This window comes from Micropterus salmoides, unplaced genomic scaffold, assembly GCF_014851395.1.
Source record: "Micropterus salmoides isolate LMB-PRFRI ecotype aquatic unplaced genomic scaffold, ASM1485139v1 Ms_hic_scaffold_7, whole genome shotgun sequence".
In the NCBI taxonomy this organism is placed as follows: Eukaryota; Metazoa; Chordata; class Actinopteri; order Centrarchiformes; family Centrarchidae; genus Micropterus; species Micropterus salmoides.
The window spans coordinates 5,737,263-5,751,590 of record NW_024044459.1 but is presented as its reverse complement, the minus strand read 5'-3'; positions in this window follow the sequence as shown (position 1 = coordinate 5,751,590).

Sequence of the window (14,328 nt, the reverse complement as noted above, 5' to 3'; positions counted from 1 at the left end):
GAAGGCTGTATTGTACTGTAACACAGCATGTGCCAGTAATTTGCTGTCTCTGCACAGAAATTCTCTGTCTTCATAGTACTTGGAATTTAAAGTGATACTGATTCAGATAGTGGCACCCCTGTCCTTCAGCAGAGACATTTTCTATGGCAGTAATTAGTCATATTCACATCACTTAGTGTTTGTCCCCGGGGAGATGCATACCACTTCTTGTTGGATGAATTGCTAACATTTCAAAAAGCAGCTTTACATAAACAGCCTTATTTTCACATTAATGCAAATGTATTATATAAACTAGAGAGCAGCGCTTGCTTGGGCATTATTGACGAGGAGTGAAAACGAATAGGAGGTGTCAGGTTTTGATGCAAAAGCAACACTACAGCAAACAGTTTGAGATCGCTCTGCTGCCTGGACTTTATGCTGTTCTCTGTATATATTGTGCCAGCTTTGTCAGCTCTCAATTTAAAGCTCATTCTAATTCATTTAATTCATTTTATTATCTCTGTTTTGTGCTTGAGGAGGGTGCTTGTGTAAAGATCTTGCTCATAACTGATCAGCCTAGTTAATAAAAGGAAACAAAAAATCCATTACAGATCAAATATACAGTAGGGCAAAGCAAACACATTTCTTTCATCCTCTCAAAGGCTGAAATATGTACACAACATTGTTTCCATGTGCAACATTTATTTTCTGTGCTAAAGTAGAACAAGTCATTTCGCCTGCATTAGTTGAGAGCACGGAGTTGTGTTTAAAAGCCAAATCCCCTCCTTGCATGGCATTTGTATGCAGACAGAGAAGCAGTACAAAGTAGACCTATTTAGCATGAACAGAGTTATAAATCTGAGGAGATTCAGCCTCTGTGAGGAGAGGGGATCAAAGTGCTCTGAATCCATGCAGTTATCTCTTCCTACAATGCTGCTCCCTTTTGGGCTTTCTACTCACCACCCTCTTCTCTGCCTGTACAACTCAGGAAACGAAACATTTTCTCATATTTTCACTTTGCCTCTGAGGAGGCATCTCTGCAAGCTGTGCGGGCAATGAAAAGCAAACAAACAAAAACATCTCCATCCCTGACATTTATTACTGTCTGTTAGGCTTAAGTCCTACAAAGCTGAACCTGAACTGCAGACTATTTGTCCTTTAGACTCTATAAAGTTGTAAATAGGAAAAACAAGACCTTGGGGAATATTTACTTCCTGTTGCAAATTTCAGTCAGCAAGTCAGTGGTGCAAACTTTTGCTTCACCACAATTTCATCAGTTTAGCATGTTATTTACTAAGACTGCAGATGTCAATGAGCACAGCCACGGGTCAGTTCAAATAGTTAAATAAGATTTGATGCCAGAATGTTTTGCACATGTCTGGAAAGTACAGTAACAGAGTGCAATATTTTGTTGAAGAAAAGACATTTGTGTAACTGCTATTGTGCATTTATCCCGCAAGAAGACAGCTATATATGTGAGGCAATATTAGTTAAATAGTCTGTTGTCAGTCTTTGAGTGAGCTGTGAGAAATAAATCAGTGCAGGAGATTTTTGGTAAAACTTTCAAACCCATTTCATTAGGTTACTTCTATAAACGGATTACAAAAACAGCATGCCTGCTTGAGTATTACTGGCTGTATTATAGTAGTATTATATGGCATGGGGCAGCAGCTGCTGTGAAACATTTAAAGTCAGGAAAAAATTACAGAAGGTAAGAGAAGGTAAATTGATAAAATTGATAAAATCGATTAATAAAATGCTTCGACACAATTTCTTTGCAATGATGCTTTGTTTAATCCATGTAACTATACAGCACAGTGTTTGATATGGACATTTATTACTGTCACACATCGCTACCCAGATAGCAAGGTAATGTTGATTCAATGTTGAAATTCAATCATAATCATCATTTTTGTTGAGGTTGAAATTTCAGTGCTAAATAATATCTAATCAATGTTGAAAATGCTTAGCTTATTTCAATGTTGAAAAGAACAACATTGAATCAATATTGATAAATCTTTTTCAACAATGCTATGACAGCATTGGAGGCCTATTGATATTGATTTTTGTTCACCTGTATTAATTGCCCCACTGGCAAGTGGGGTTTAGGATTATCCAAAAAAAAAAGAAAGGTCCATCTGTCCCTTAATTCAACACTCCTATTTAACATATCTCAAAATCTTTTGCCCGCATTTCCATGAAATTTTGGCACGCATATTCATGCTACTAACAGGATGAAATCTGGTTGACCCTTACCTCGAGCACTACCACTATGCATTCAAAATCTACGGGGTGGATAACCCTAAATAAAAGAGAGGAGAAACATCAAATGTAGATGTGTCTGTGAACCAAGGCTCACTGAATAGTTTGGCGAGGATGAAAATAATTTGAAAATAATGCTACAGCCTTTCAAGTCTCTAGATCTCAACCCAGTTTCACACCTTGGAAGATTTAGGACAATGCACTCGCAAAGACCAAGTGATATTATCTGAATCTTCAAATCTATTTAATGATGTCTTTGACTGTCTGTGAAGTAATGAATCCTTTGAATTATGTTCTGTTTTTGTCTATATTTCTATCTGCTGTATTCAGGTCTTATTTGGGCCTACTAGTTAAACAGCAAGAAGGCCAGCTCAGCCCCAAACTACAAAAAATGGAAGGATCATTACTTCATAATACCAACGTTGTAAGGCTCTGCCTGGTGCCAGATTTGGTGGTGGTTCTATTAACCCCTATGGGAAATGCTTGGAGAAGCTCACTAAAACTCAACATATACTGTACCTTATATCACATTTGATTAAAAAGAATAGCTCCACCAAATAAAAGAACACACTTCAGAGAATACATTACTTACTTTTTTATTTGTTTGCTGTTAATAAAATCATTACATGGGCTGTAATACCATTTGTCTGGTGTCCTGTCGTGACTTTTACGGCGCACACTCACAATATCAAAAAATGTAGATTACATTACATAAGGTAGAAGTCATTACATTTCATCCTATTTTCATTTTAAACTATGGCTAAAATCACTGCATTATCATGGACATATTGGAAATATATAGGCCTTTAATAAATAAAAGTAAATTGAGTGACAAGCAAGCAACACTGAATTCCACATTGAGACTCCTCCCCCCTTTTCCCCCTCACTTGACTTTATGCTGCGTTCATAACAAATGGGAACTGGGAAATTATTACCTTCAACTCTACTGCTCTGGTTTGGACCTCATATTTGTATTTGGCAAAGGTGACCTTACTCAGACCTCTGATTTAGAGTTGTAATTCTGTTTAGTTACACAAATAAGTTATAGGTTGATGTTAAGAACAAAACAGTATATTTTATCCTTTTAAACATCCTTTTTGTACATGCCCACTTGATCAGTGTAGATATTTGCAGATTTAAAGCAAAGTTATAAATGGTAAAAGTGGCTCGTTATTGCCACTGCATTGTAGTGGCGGGAAAATAGTTTTCCCATTTCCCAGTATTACCTGAATGCCACAGAACGGACTCCAAGCTCTGGGCCCTGAAAGCTGCATATTCCAATGTAGGATAGACAAGATGCATAAATGCAGAGTGTGATATCGGAGGAAAACACAGAAACCTGAATATTTTTCTGGTTTCTGGTTTATTTATTATTAATATGTTGCTCACAGTTAAAGCAGGTTGTCTTGCTGATAAATGTTGTTCTAGGTAACATAGTTAACACAGCTAACATAAGTTATAGCTAAGTTAGCTAGGTTAACATTAATTTGCCGGTTAGTTGATGAACAATTAAATTTAAAAGGTCTTGAGGACATCGGTGACCATATTTAGGAGTTAACGTTAGGTGCAAAAAATCTCAATTATAATTTCAGCTTGGGATTTGAATGAGCATAGTGAAAGGGGTATGCTAAGTTAGCTTTTTCCTAGCAAGCTGTAGCTAATTTTTTACAGCGGGAAAACATCGGACACATGACCTTTTTCCACAAATTCTATTAAGAAATACTTCCAGGTCAGGGGTAATATATACCTTAGCATTATCCTTATTTTCAACCTATTTTGCATCAAATCAATTTCGAACATTACTTTCAAAAGCCAGTTGTTTGAGATAAAGGGAGTTTTGCAGGGTGGGGTGAGAGGCAAGTCCATGATATCATTTTCAAACATGATCATCCACCATTAAAAATGACAGAAACATAGGTCTTGTAGAATTTTTAGGGATTACTTTTAGGAAATGCTTTGACTTTTTGAAGGATAGACACATTGACAGAGGCACTTTGTCTAATGTGAATGTGAGCGTAGCCGTTAAATAACGGCTCTTGTCTGCTGGCTCCCCCCCCCCCCCCTTTTTTTTTAATTACTCCCCAAGGATTGACCCAAAATGTGTCAATCAAACCTTGAAAGACCTCAAAGACCTGCCCCCCACAGACAAATAAGCCAATCAGACTTGTGAAAAACCAGTCAGTGTTTCCTGTAACGTTAATGTTAAAAAGCCAGTGCAGACAGGCTTGAAAGAGAATTTCTCCTTTTGTTGCTTCCAGGCTGGAGTAACCTTATTCGAGTATTCTCCTCTTGTAACTCAGCTAGTTTAGTTATTACTTGTGGTCAAACATTATGGATTTTTTTTCATCGTAGCATCACCTCATATAATATGCGAGCTAAAGGTGTGTCTTTCTCATATAGCTAACGTTAGGTTATACTGATTGCTTTGAGCCATTACTGTACAAATGATAATGCTTGCTTCAAGTTTTGTAACTGTCTTTAAGTAATTTCTTCTCTCTGACATTAACGGTACAAAATTCATCTTAAATAATTAAAGGAAAACACCGTGCAATAGGTCCTAAACTGCATTCTAGGTGGTTTCATAAAGGTCTTTAAATACCATACCATTAGTGTTATAATAGTTCTATTTAAAAAATAGAGAATTCATCATTTATTTTATTTACAGTACATTTTTGACACACCTAGAGTCAGTATATCACTGTAATTACAACCAAAGTTTTATTTCAAAACGGTAGTGGTATTGACTGTGTACAATATTTTTTCTCTACTTGTAGATCCATTGGGGACACGCAACAGGTGTTAAATATTACTTACTTTTCCCTCTTTTTCCCGGATCAAGGCAGATAATTACAGGCAAGTAATTAAGTTAACGCAATTAATACTTTTTGTAAATAGATGTCAGCTGACTGAATTTTGAGATCAGGCTGCAACAGTAATAAGTGGAATGTTCTAAGAGTTATGAAAACCTACTCAATCACACTAGTTGTTGACATAATAGTGTTCCTTTTTTCAACTGCTTTCCCTTTCAAGACATTGCTTTTTCTAAACTGACCAACGAGCTGGCCTCTCTGATGAACTGGGCAGGAAAGAAACTGAGGGACACGCACAAGCGAAAAGCTAAATTCAGACACACCAGGCTCAAGATTTGCATGTTTGGTAAGTAGTTGTCAGTAGAGAATGGACAAAATTGTTACAAGGGCAACAAGAATCAGAATCTGCTTTCTTGCTGGGATGTTTGTGTAACAATAAACATAGTCAAAATATTAGTTGCTGCTTAATGAATGACACTGCAACTAAAATAGGGTAGTGCGAAGTGTGCGGGCGACCAAATGAGAGAGAGAATGGCAGAAAGTGACGGTTAAGTTAGTGGAGGAAAAGATTAGCATTAAGTTGTCAGGTTATAAATTAAAACAAAAAGGGCAAACATGAACAATCCTATCTAATGATTCTGACGTCATATTAACAGGATTTTCCTGCCATTGTAAGGTGGTGAGGCTCAAAACCGCTTGGCGCCATGAATGTAAAATCATTGTGGAGAGCAAAACTAACCAAAACTTTTCCCTGATCTAATGGTTATAATTCCCCCCCAGTAAGCAAGTTTACTTTTTGGGGTGTTTATTCTGCTCTAGATATTCCAACTTATTACATTTTCCAACTAATTATTCACAGATTTGGTTCTAAGTATGGTTCAAAATTAGGTGGAATTGCATTTTTGCTCGTTATTGGACAATAATGTAAATTTTCTTGGGGGAAAACCTCCTAAACCCTCTAACCCACCATGGAAATTTGTTTCATCAACATCCTGGTGGAAACACTAAATAGTCTCTTGGAAGCCGAAATCAGACTCTATAACACTGAGGAACAGTTAGAAATACCTTTATTTTCTTCTCACATTAAACCAGAATGCTTGTTTACGGGGCAGGGCTCAATGTTAAACTTTTTTGCAACTGGCCCCACCAGGCCAGTGGGTTTGAAAGTTACTGGCCTGTAGACAATTTTTACTGCCCTCCTTCCAAAAGTTATTTATCAGTGTTACAACAAAACCAAAGACTTATAAGTTGTGTTATACTGTTAACATGTTTAATCATTTATTAAATACATCCTTGATATAAAAAAACGAAAGTAAAATATAATCACAGTTAAAATAATAACAATACAATTTACTTTAAAAACAAAACATACTAATAGACTCAAACATGACGCGCTCGCTCTCCTACTGACAGCCATTTAATAATAAAAAACTTTACACAGAACAGCAGATACAAGTTGCCTCTATTCTGATTGAAATGTCGCCAAGATAATGACTTGTCAATCACCTTGCAGCCCCACCCTAAAGCCTCCCCTGCTTTCTGGTCTATGTTCCTCTAAATGGGACCATAATTTACTAAATGAACATCATGCTGTGTTGAAGAAGTCTTGAAACTAGCGACTGAGACCATAAACTCATTAGGAAAGTGTTTACTGAGGGAATAAATCAGCTGAGAAGTAGCAACATTTTACCATTATTTGTAATAGAAACGGACTTCTTTTTACAACCAGCAGACTGCTGGCCCTCTGCTCGCCATCTGCTGGCCGTTATAGAGAATGCATGGTTTCACTTTCAGACCCAGAGGTTGCCGCTTGATTGAGATTCCAGAAATAACATTTGAAAACCATTTGTCACATCACTACAACTCTTGATTTGCCATTTGAGTTTCTAATGTGATTTTTTTTAATACTAATGTTGTTGCCTTGATCTGGCCAGTGAGTTGCTAGTTCAAAAGTCCCGACGTTACTTTTTACTGGCCTGGGCCATTGGGCCACCGTTATTGTCAAGCCCTGCCGGGGCAAACATGTCACCTTTTTTATCCCTTCTTAGTTTGCGTGTATGTACTACGCTATTTCCTATTTCCATTTTATTTCTAGTTAATTATATCCACCCTATTTTACTGTTTATCAAGCGGCAACCTACTACTTTGTGTTATGCCAAATTTTGCATACAGTATAGTACAGTATACATACAGTATATAATTACACTTAGTAAAAGTACCATTTCTTGAGATTCAGCAAAAACGTGGCGTTAACCACGTTCAAACAATGTGAGCAGCAAAGTGTCGTAAAAGGACCCTGAATGCATAATTCGGCAAAACAAATGCTGAAGGCTATCTGCTGAGATTTGCATCCACCTCTTTTCTCAGCATAAATGAGCGTTACCACCCGCGAGGTGCATGCAATTTATGGCAGGCATGCAGAATTCGGCACAACACCTGCGCTGCAAAACGTCACTAGACCTCGTGGGAGCAAGGTCTGGTCATTGTTCTAAGCTCACAGTAAACTCACCCAGTCTACCGGAGGTAGATTGTGTCTGACTTGACAGCACTGTTTTTATTCCCCAATCAAGTCAGCAAAAGTCAGCCAGTAGGTCTATCTCGAACGCACCTGTTGACTACCAGTTTTACAACGTGCCAACTTTGTTAAATGTTTTCCAAAGTTAACATAGATCCTTATTAGCTAGCCTCCTTCCATGTTTGCTAATAACTGTTTTGAAGATGGTTCTCACAGACGGGTCTGTTGTGCGTGTTTGCGAGAGAGAGAGAGAGCGAGCGACCGAGTGAGAGGATGTGCGCTGCACATATTAACGATTTTAAATTGGGTCGCCAAATTTAGTTGGACGGCTGTTAATCTACCTGGGCGGCCAGCCCAAGTAAAGCCTGCAGTATGTGTGGGAAACACTGCTGTATACGTTGTATTAAGTCATAGTGAAATGTCATATTGAGATCTTCTGACTTTTCTGAATGTGATGTTAATTTCCTGTTCAAACAGGATGTGTTTGTGTAAATGAATAAAATTACATGTGAATTAATGTGATGATTCAAGGATGTTTTATTTAACTTTGAGTGTAACTTTGTGATTCAAAACCATTTTAATTGCAACCCCACGTGGTCTCTGATTGGCAGAAGTCAACTGACATAATTTGCTGGCAGTTGCATAGAACCCTGCTGTAGATAAAGTAGGGTTGATTTGAAGGGTGCAAACCTGATTAAAAATCAATGCTACATTTCAACTAACTGCAACATTGATTCAATGATAGTTTTGTTGATGCATTAACATTGATTCAACGTTGATTTAGTGTTGGTCTGCTATCTGGGTAGGGATGGGGATCAAGACCTGGTTCCAAAATTGATCAAAACCCGAAAATCAATAAGTTTCGAGCTTATCGATACTGCTATCAAGACTTGCGGGTCCTATGATGTAACGTTATGTCTCGAGCGTCAAATGTGATTTAATATGAAACGCAATGGATTAGAAAATCATCAGGCTGCAGTCTCTGCCTGCTCTCTGACGGCTCCTACACACACACACACACACACACACACACACACACACACACACACACACACAGCGGCAGCAGAGTGAGAGGCTGCGGCGTCGCGGTGGAATACGGTGAGGGTTAAGTTAGCTCCAAACTACTGTAACGTTAGTTGATGACAGCTACGCTCGTTACTGTTAAGTACACGCAATAAAACCTTTGCAAGTAAAAAGACAATACTTTATCAGTACACCTGACTGTAAGGTAACTTTAAACATGTAGAAATTGTTAATTTAATCATCTCTGTCCTCAGTATCTCATCCTGTATGTTTTATACAAGCACAGCTAACGCTAGCTTGGCATTAGCCAAGTGTTAAAAACAAGCTAAATAGAAAGCTGTCTGTCTGGAGCACAGACTGGTCTGTAGCCTTAAAACCTCAGCTGCTGGCTGAGACAAACCAGCCGCTCCTCCTTCTACCTGGTAACTTACCTGCAGCCAGGAGAGAGGAGGAGGGACTGATACAGACTGATGTTATTCTTTCTGAACGTCACTCACTACTTGTGATGTCAGATAAAGTTATTGAGTTACTTTGCTGTTGTAAACATTAATGTTGCTGCTCTAGAAACAACGTTTAGCTGTATTTAAAATATTAAATTAAAAACAACCAGGAAGTTAATATGTACACTTCAATATGTTTATTTATCGCAAGTGATATGTCATCTCAGTATGAGTAACGTAACGTTATCGCACATTGAATATTTTCCTCATACCGTGCTGGCCTACCTCACGCCCGTTGGGTCTGGTCTTACCAAATGACCATCACTAAATAATAGTAAAGTATCGATAAAGAATCGGATCATTAAGCAGTCTCAACAAGGGTATCTATATCAATATCAATAAAAATTAACGATCCCCATCTGTATACATTGCGCTTAATGTATACGGATATACATACGGATGTACAATGGTCCAAATGCTGAGGCAGATAGTTTGAATTGCAGGGAACCAGAAGGGGGATATAAAAATAATGGGGCCCTTTAAATGTGCATGTGTACATGCATGCAACAGGTGTTCCACTGTTAAGAGATTAGGACATTTAGAGTAATCATATAATAGTCTCAATTAAATGTGAAGAAGGAGAGCCATGATCATGTAAACATATGACAGAAATCAAATATATCCCCACATTAAGCTGCAGATGTTAAAGGAAGTGACATTCATGGCAGCAATTGTGCTTACGGCCCAGACAATTGGAAACAGGCCAGAATGTTGAAATAGTGCTCAGAGATGTGGAGGAATATGAAAATACATGTGGCCGTGATTATATAAAAATACTAATGACAAATTAATGTTCATTCAGCCTGCCTGAGCTCTAAAATAGAAACTGAATAGGAATTGCAATATAGTGCAGCATTAGCAGTTGATATCAACTAAAAACGCATGCAGATGAGCATGTGCTATATGGATCAGTGCATATATTCACATTAATGCCTGAATTATAGGGCAGAGAACGATTATTTGTTAGCTTATAGAGGCAATGTGTAATACAGTAGCTGAGGATATGCCATGTGGGACCAACATTAAACATTTCAACTGTCAGATGAAATTCTTGCATGTTTAAAAAGATCATTTGAGATTCAGAACAACAGCATTTGCAGGGCTCTTCAACTCTATGATTTCAGATTGATGATGGTGCATTTTTGAAATGTTCATCATTGGGTGGACCCAAAAGGATGATGAACACTGTCTGTTCAAAGGGGAAAAAGGAATCAAGTAAAGTTTGAGGCTCTCCCATGACAACAGAGATGATGTCCAGTACATTTTCCTCAGTGTTGAGTGAGACTTTTTTTTAAACAGCAGCACCTGCATCGATCTTTGGTGTTTGGGATGAATGGGTAAAAAAAAATGCTTGGCAGGCTTGAGTTTTTGCAACTGTATACCGGCTGACAGCAGGCTGCAACAACAGCAGGTCCCCAGAGGCAGGCGGAACAACTGAGGAACTCAGCCAGTCCGCTGACGTTACTTATGAAGAAATCAATAGCCCAAGCCTCCGGTGCCCTGGATTTATCTTCCTGACATATTCTATTTGTGACAGATCTGGGTGCCTGTACAATAGAGGTGCTTCAAATTACTATTTCAGAGGAGAAAACAAGCTCAGTCCAAAGCTAGCAGTTCCTTTATTTCAACTGGAATATGGGATGTTTGGACCAGAGCAACAGACTCAACCTTTTACTGAAAGACATTGTCTTTTCCCTTCATGAATCTTCATATGGTGTGCAACTAGTCGTATCCATTGAAAGTGAGACAGAGCAAAAAAGAAAGTATTTGTGCTTGAGGGTAATCCAGGGTTCTGATATGGGTTCTTCATCATATATATCAATATTAATGGAGATGTTTAGTGTCACAGCCAGGTTTCCACTCTAAAAAGGATCTTGAAAAACACTGAATAATTGTACTTTTTTAGTGAAATTGGTCAAAGTAATAAACCAGCAGATTGCAATCAAAAAGATGTATTTATGTGAATGTGTTAGGTGGGGAGGAGGCTCCTCAGTGTCCCTGTAGTTTGCTGGGTGTCAATGCGATTGATGGCTGTCCCTCCCTCTTTTGGCCAGAATGGAGCTTCCTCTGTTCTGAACCATTGGCCACAGATGGCATGCTTAATGGCTGTGTCTGTCACTGACATGTGGCAAAGAGAGCAAATAGCACAGGGCGCTGTCTACATCATCAGGCTGCAATTAGAGTTGTTCAAAAGCAAAGTAGAAAAGTAATCAAATAGCATTGATATTCTTTAAACCTAAAGCCATAGTATCTTTCATTATTTGGTGTATTAACAAATTATTAGATATAGTATTGGTCACTAACCTAACAGCTTTGAGATAATTGTGGTCAGCTGGATCTGGCTAGAGATGTTCTAGAAGCTCAGCAGTGCCTATTATAAACAAACAATAATTCTGTGCCCTAAACTTAAATAATAATGATATACCTTTATCCTAATCTCCTACATGAAAAATATGAAAATAAACAGTACAGATGAGTCTGTTTTGGTATAATTTTAATACCCTAGTTTAGCCATGAACTGAATAGGAACTCCGTATTGACAATAAACAAAAAATTTTGCGTCTGGCTCTGTTTCGACCACTCCCTTAGAACATAAATATTTTAACCAGCCAAAGCAAGAGCTGAGAGAGAGATCACTCCAAACCTCAGGTCGCCCAAAGTTGGATGCTGGGCTGGTAATGCAGCACAGGAAGCAACAGCCGCAGAGTGGTGCAGCAGCAATTGTTCAGCCGACAGAGGTGACCCAGAGTACAGAGCCTGGCTGATTCAGAGGACAATTTAAACCATTACTGTCATTTATTTCATTTCAACAGAAACAGTGCAAAATACTAGTTCAGCCTACAGATTTGGCCTGAACTAGCTCTGAAAACTTTCATCTTCTGTCCAGCTTTCTATGCTTAAATGCAATTCTGGTGCTGCTGCAGTGAAATTAATTATTCTACTCTTTTTTTCAGCCAGAAATTGCAGCGGTCTCTAAAAAGAAAACAATAACTGAGAGACAAGAGCTTTGTGCACCAATCCACTGATTCAATCCTACCACTTTAGAGGGAACAAAATGTGCAGTGGCTAATGCAGGATAAAATTCAAGATTGCTCAACAATGGGAGCCTTTAGATAATACCGCTATAAAAATGCATCCCCTTATCAGTCAACAGAAAACTTTGAACAAATGAAAAGAAAAGTAGTGGTGAGGGGTATCTGAGAGAGTAAAACACAAAGCTGTGAAGTGCATATAAATGACTCGGTCAACAGGAGCGTCAACAAGCCATGGTAAACAAACAAAGCTCAAGGCTGATCTCTGTTCACATCCACACTGCTCACTGTGGACTCCGGTGTGGAGCTTCAAACAGTCTAAAAACATAATGTTTGTCGTGTTTCTCCTTCACTGTTTCCCCTTGTGAATTTCACTAATTTTTCTCACACAACTCAGCTGCCAATTTGTAAGTAGATTTAAGGTGAGCAGCTATCGGACTACAACAGTAGCAGACTTCAGTCACCCCAAGGTAAAGATTTTCATAAACAAGACTAAGTCAGCGGTGCTTTGGGGCAAGTCCTTACAGCAGAATGCTAACTAGGGCTGTCACAGAATCGATACTTTGTACTAAGTTGATGCCGACTTGTCGAAAATAAAAACAGTAAGAGATGTACTCAGGGGTGGAGCTAGACTCTCAGCACAGTGGGGGCGGAGCTTCAAAGTCATTTATACCCATGTAGAATGTCCACTGAGTCCGTCTTCGTCTTTCGTTGAGATTAAACTCGCCCCAGAAGTGTCTCTCCGCTCCTCTCTGGAGAGAATACGCAGCCATTTTCAAATACCCTGTGAAGACTCCTGATCGTATATCAACAATAAACACAGTTTAAACAGACAGAAAATAAACAATTTAACTACGTAGCCTACTTAATCATAGAAGGTCAAAAAGCAAGCTTATCAAAAAAAGCAACAAAATCTAAACATGCCAGCAAAATCACCCAGGAAAAAACGCTCTTATTCGCTCCCTGTGGGCTCTGCAGATCTTACAGTCTATGATCGAAATGAAAGCGGGTCACACAGAGCTGTGAAGAGGGTAGTAGAAGCACAAAAAGGACTTACTAAAATCAGGTCATTAACATGGGCAGGCTGCACACTCCGCTGCTGAAATACTAGGCTTCTAAACCGCGGACGGAACTAAACCGCGGCGCACAGCCGCCTGTGTGAATCTTGGGTGAGCAGGCAAAGTCCGTCCCTCAGAATTCCCATGATGCATGACGGTGAAGGGAGTTTAGTTAAAATTAGCTAATAAGTCTCCTATTTGTTTGAAATACAAAATTTACTTTGTGAATTGTGTTTTTTTAAATGTGTCTGTTTAGAATATAGTGTTTTTTTTGTAACTGTCATTCTTGTATTTTTTTTATTTTTTATATAGGCTACAGTCTATGGGTTTACTATTGAAACCAGGAGTGAAGTGCCTGTTTAATTTGATAAGAATGGCTGCACTGATCTCTGACGGATTACCCGGAAAGCAATTCTCTTATATGTTGGTGTCTACAAGTAAATTTTGTGAAAAGTGACACTTTTTTAAAGCTATCTAAAGCTTGTACATAGGGGCCCAAACACTAAGCAAATATATTTGTAGTAGGCCTACTAAGACGTTGTCTAAATAAATACAAATAAATTAAGCACATGCAATCTACAGTATAATTTCTGACCTACATACAGAAAACCCTAAGTGCAAACTACCCTAATCATACTACCCAGGGTCCCAAGAAATTCATTACATCATTTACATTTATTCATTTAGCTGACGCTTTTATCCAAAGCGACATGTCAGAGGTCGCACGCCTCTGGAGCAACTAGGGGTTAAATGTCTTGCTCACCGGCACACACCAAAGGTGTGTGTCTTATCCACTGCCCCATCAGTACCCATACATCAGTCTCTATCATTCTTGGTTAAATAGGTGAAATACAATAAATGGAGGTGATGAACAGCTAAGAAATTGGAAGATAGTCTAGGCCCGCCTTGGAGCCACAACCAACAGGTCCCTAGCACCCTGAAGGAAAGTATTACCGGAAAAGCAGTTATATTAAAATCTAAACCTTTATTAAATCAAAGATAGTTTTGCCAAGCTACAATACAGTTTTAGTTATAAAAGTTAGTTATAAGCCTCATTTTTATTTTTATTTCAGTTAACGACAATGTTTTCGTCTTCGTTTACGATAATAACCTTGATGACAACGCTTTTGAGGCCACCTAGCCTACCTA